The sequence below is a fragment of the Humulus lupulus genome, chromosome 1 (genome assembly GCF_963169125.1).
Source record: "Humulus lupulus chromosome 1, drHumLupu1.1, whole genome shotgun sequence".
NCBI lineage: Eukaryota > Viridiplantae > Streptophyta > Magnoliopsida > Rosales > Cannabaceae > Humulus > Humulus lupulus.
The window spans coordinates 38,567,455-38,573,529 of NC_084793.1; positions in this window are offsets into that span (position 1 = coordinate 38,567,455).

Genomic DNA, 6,075 nt, shown 5'->3' on the forward strand with positions numbered 1-6,075 from the left:
TTCCAGCAGCGCTGTCGACCATGAACTCGGGCACATAGGCCAAGATTGACAAGAAACAGTCTCGTATAGGATCTTGGATTTGTTCCGCTTAGGCAACAGGGGGAGGCATGACCTCGGAAGGCATTGTGTGATCGGTGGCCTGACTCAGCCGGACCTTAGAAGGCGCTGCGGCATGACTTGGGTCTAGGGGCACCTGGGCCAGGGGGACTACCTCGATCTTTTTGGACAGTTTGGAGGGACGACCTCCTTTTTGGGACACTCTTTGGCGTTTGTTCACCCTCGAGGCCACAGGCTTGTTAAGCACATTATCCAGATCTGAGTCCATGTCACTTGAAAAACAAAAAGTTGTATGTAAGTAGTCGAAAAAAAGTTATTATAAGAAACAAGACTCCATGATAAAAGAAACCTAACTGGTACTTTCGGTCGAGCTTAAGCTCGGAGACCAAGAAATTCCTCTATCTTTTAATGACTCTAAGGGAGTCCCCTCTCTATAAGTGGGGGATAGTCTCGAAAGGTCCCTATACACATTGGTCCCATACTATACAACTACCCCATCCTATACCTCATTTAAGCCATACATGGTCTGGTATTGTCCTAACCAGCTATCGAACCTACAGACTCTAAGGTCAACTCTTGACCATGCTATGAAGTTATCCCTAGGGTCCTCGAATAGGATTATCACGTCAAGCTCATGCTTAAGCAATGACGAAGACCACATGGAGTGTTCCAACACTACTTTACCTTCATCCGCCGAGCTCGTTGAGGCCCGTCGTGGGCTTCATTGCCCGAGACTGGTCGTTCATGAAGGCGGGAGGTAGTAGCATGGAATTGCGAGCTCTAGGTCCTCCTCCTGGGGGGAATTTTAGCAGTGGGGAGTGGCACATCTTCCCATCTCCATATTTTTTAATCCCCGAATCATCCGTGGACTCAACTTCGCCTAAAAGGCCAAAAGCTCGGAGCTTGTCTTCATGAAGGAGATAAGTGGGAGACCTTCGACCATAAGTGAGTTGGAGAATTGCTGCCCTATGCTCCATCATGGCCTTTGTTGGAGTGGGTTGGTGGTAGTTGGCTGGAGGCAAGAACAGAGTGAATATTCTGAGCTCAATTGTTCAAAGGAAAATATAAAAGATGTGTTGAAATATTTACGGATGTGTTGGAAGGAGTAGAATTGGGAAGGAGCGAACCCATCCGTCTAGAAGAACGTCGTCTTGAAATTTGGAGGATGGTTTAGGATGTCCTCGAATAATCGCTTCTCCTTAGGATAGCTCGACAGGCAATAAAACCCATCTCCTCTGTGAGCTTGAGAAGGGTAGTTCTTAAGGCAATAAAGATATAATATCTCTTGTGCTGAGGGCTCGTCCTACTTCATTTTGTGGTACAGCGACCTTAGGGCTGACAAGACCCTAAAATAATTGGTCTGAAGTTGGAAGGAGGTGAGGCCAGCATAATCAAAAAAAAAATTGAAGTAACTTTTCAGCAACAGCAGGTCCCCAGCCCTCATATGTTCTCGGCTCCAAGCAGCGAACTTGACTTTACGATCGAGATTGCCATCTCTCGAGGCATGGCAACTCCTTTCGTTAGAGGTTGTAGGATAGCACATCAGTGTACCAAAAAGCTTGAGTTCGTGGTAGGCTAGTAGCTCGGAGATATGACTTGTGGAAGTAACCGAGCTCCAGTAATACTCAGCCTCGAAAAACTCCTCATTCGAGGTAGGAACTAAGAGAGCTTTGGATCTGGTTGGACGCGTTGAAGAATCTTCCATTAGGGTGAATGAAGTCGAAAATGGTCTCGTATGTCTTCTTGTTCACACCGCTCTTTGTGCTCGCGAATTAGTCGCTTGTTTCGGGTGCAAGGAAATTCAGGATTGGGAGTTGATGGGTGGTAAGGGATAGCAAACGCAGGCCCCCACCAATTCTCATAGTACTGCGACATCTAACAGAGAAGAAAAAGGTGAGGGCCCATCATAAAGATAAAAATAAAAGGGGATCAACTCGAGCTTGAAACCTCGAGATAACAAAATTGCCTCAATTGAGACTGAAGGCTCGAAAGAGCGAGATTGACTCAGATGTTACTGTTGTGAAGTTCGGGCATAGAGAGTGCACCCACGCGAGAGTGGGATGAAAACTATCAATTTAAAACAAGAGAATCCCGGACTTCCACGGAAAAAGTTGGCAGTTACCCGAAAAGGCTATATTTTCGGGTTTCGTGCAATAAAACCCTAATCCAAAACCCTATTTTTTAAGCCACACAAAACCTACAACTGAAAATACCCCATAACTAGAAAAACTTTATTTTTACATGTTTCTATCCAAAAAATTTGTGGTCTAAACCGTGATACAAATCTACCCAAATTGAAAATTTTCTTAATACAAAGAAAAGCTTTAGAAATCTGGTAAAAACCAGAGAACTATTCTCACAAACAGATGAAACACGTTAAAATATATATATATATATATATATGTTTGTATATCAGAGGAAGATCAGAGAACTTACACAAATCGGATTGTGGATATGAAGAGATTGCTGACTGGAGTAGTGGAAGAATGAATGATTTCGTGGAGTCGAATATACTGGAATGGTTCTGCTTCTTTGGTTTAGAAAACATGCAAAGAAAGCTCTGGTTCTTTCTTGCTTTTTATCTCTGGTTCGTGTTTGTTTTGAAAGGAAAGAGTGAGAATGGGGAAGCCAGAGAAGGGGTATATATATCTCAGTTGTCAAACCAAAGGTCGAATTAATCTAGACCATTGGTTTGAATTAGATAAAGATCCAAGGGATCATATTTGATTCCAGAGATATGGCAGCAAAAAGAATTGGAAGGGACGTGCGCAGAACAAGAGTACTTTAGTACTCTGAGTATTCAATCCCCAAGTGACGTGTGTCCGCACTCGAGTGTGGGAGGTGACATGATTCCCGAAAGTAGAGTTCAAAAGTTTTCTTCTCATAGGATTCGAACCAACACTTTTGAGGGGGCAAAATGTTACACCCAAATTTCGACACAGTCATAAATGAGCCTCGAAATGTAGGCTCGTAAAGTGTAAGCTCGAAAATAACAAGCAGTGGCTGGACACTTGTATAAATTTTCATGATTATTGATTTGTTCTTGTTGGCGATCAAGCATAATTTTAGAAGGCTCGAGCTTAATCATCAAGCTCGAAAGGGTGAATCTTCTCCAAGTCATATGGGTGTTATTCGAGCCTTAGTTGCAAGCTTGAAGATGTTGGTCTTCGAAGATTGAGCTCAATGAAATCACTGGCTAAAGAGGAGGCTGACTACAATAACGAGCTCAAAGTGTTGGTTGATCTCGAAAGCGTGTAAACCTTGCGTTCGAGGTCAGCAACGCGTTTTGCACACGACAACTGTTAGGAGATCCCTATTCCTTAGGGATTTGTTGTTATCTGGTATTAAATCCCAATTATCGTGGGATATTATGTAATAAATGCATTTTATTTGTATTTATTTCAAATTTGAATTGTAACTTCCTGAAATAAGGGGATGATATTCTGTCAACCAGGTCAATAAATAGCCTGGGGAATTTCATTTGGAGATATGAACAAGATTGGACTGAGAATACTCTGTTGAATTTTTTTGATAAAGCTTTGAGAGAGTATCACGAATCAATAATATTGACTCGTGGACTATGCAGATTTTAACTGCTGAACCACATAAAAACTCTATTGTTCTTTCATCATTTCTTAAATAGTTGTTTAGTGCTCTCTTCTAATTTAAATTGACGAAAAACGGCGTCAACAAGTTCATATTATTTTGAACATTGTATTCTAACTAATTATGCGTTTGGACCCTTTATTTTCAAAAATTAACTTGTGGACCTCATGTACCCTTTATTTTTAAAATGGTAACATAAATTATTAAAAGTTTATCGAACAAAGAGTTAGTATTGAATTGTCGGAAAAAATATTTGACTAAAATAAAGTAGATCATAATATATTTCCTTTTATATAATTCTGTTTTTCTTTAATTTTTAAGTGATTTAAATATATATATATATGTGCACATTTCATTTTAATTATAATATTTTTGTTTAAAAAATATTTCTCATTTAAATTAGTTGATCAATTTCTCATTATATATAGATAGATATTTAGAAACTAAGATAAAATAAAATAGAGTTAAATGTAGTTAATTTGTTATTATATATAGATAGATATTTAGAAACTAAAATAAAATAAAGTTAATTACTATTATTATTATAAAAAAAATTAAAAGAAAGTAGAATAAAAATAATTTTTTTAGAAAAAATTGAATAAAAAATGAAAAAAACTAAGAAAATAGATAGTGATTTAGAGTAATTTTAGAGTGGTGCATCATCTTCTTGAGGTTATCATTTATAGAAATATATAGATATTGATATAGATAGATACATTAGTTAATTAATTTATCATTATCTCTTCTATATAAAAAAGTATGTAGATAACAAAAATTATTGGGTTTAACGGTTTGTTTTGTTAACTTTAACGGAATATTCTAAATATTTAGCGGAATATACCTTTAAAACTAACTAAAAATAGATATTTATTAATTATATTAATATAAATTCAAATATTATAAAATATCATTATTATAATAATATTTAATATAAGACTATATATATAATAATCATTTTAATATAAATTCAAATTCAAATATTATAAAATATCATTATTATGATAATATATAATACAAAACTAGATATTTAATAATTATATTAATATAAATTTAAATATTATAAAATATTACTATGATAATAATATGTATTCCTAATTTTTTACTAATTATATTAGTATGAATTCAAATATTATTATTATAATAATATTTAATACAAGACTAGATATTTAATACTTATATTAATATAAAAATATTATTATTATAATAATATATAATACAAAACTAAATATTGAATAAGTATACTAATATAAATTTCAACATTATAAAATATTGCTATGATAATACTATGTAATCCTAATTTTCTACTAACTAAATTAATATGAATTCAAATATTATAAAATATTATTATTATAATTGTTGTCCGTATTTTCACCTCCCGACACATGGCAACTCACAGTGACTGGCTCAGACACTAGTAGACATCTTCGGGATATGTTATCCCCCAAGGCCTCTCTTCAGGACGAGGATCCTTCTAGTTTAGGTCATTTTTCTTCGCCATGTGGTAAACTATGGGTGCCCTAACGATAGATTACCCCCCGAGGGTTGCCCTCGGAGTTGGGGGTTCTCCAAGTGAAGCAACTACGACAATAGTTCTCCCTCAGCCATCCCCCATGTCCAAGGTTCTGGTTCCCGGACCTAAGATAGGAGCTAGGTGTCAGCTGATGTGGGTTTGCAACGCCAGAGGATCGTCTGACAACCTTTTTGGCGATTCTTCCACAGTGATGTCGAGTGTACGACTCAACAATTCGCACTCCCACTACGATGTCTGACATGGAGATATTTACAACATACCTTGACAGTACCTGGGGCATGTTCCCCATAAAGTAGTTACCTTTCTTCAGTGGGCCCGCAGATCTCGCTTAGGTCATGGTCTATGTTGCGTAAATTTAAGCTAACTGTAAGTGTACACTATCAACAACAAGTAATATAGTAACAAGTACCAGATATCGTATCCACAAGGACTGTTTTCTTAAGTTTTAATTGTGAAACTAAGTTCTAACAAAATGATTTAAAAGCACTAAAATTAATTAAAAAAATTGTGGTCTAAAGACTAAGTAACTAAATACTAATTAAATGCAAAAAAATAAAATAAACAACTCAGGAAAATTGATTCAAGGAGTAACAAAAGGTATGATGGCAACTAGAATAATTATCCCCCTAATATGCAACTCTGACACTGATGTTGGAATGATGCTGCAGCAACTGGAAGTCTATTAGCCCAGAATTTTAGTTAATTTTCATAGGCTTTCGTCAAAGCACTATGATTCTAATCTTTTAATTAAATCACATATGTCTATGCTAATTCAATTTCAAAGATTTAATTTAAGCATCAATTCCATAAGACTATGCATGTTAATAATATATGTCTATATCACTACAATCTTGAATTCAAAGAGTTCAAGCATGCACCAT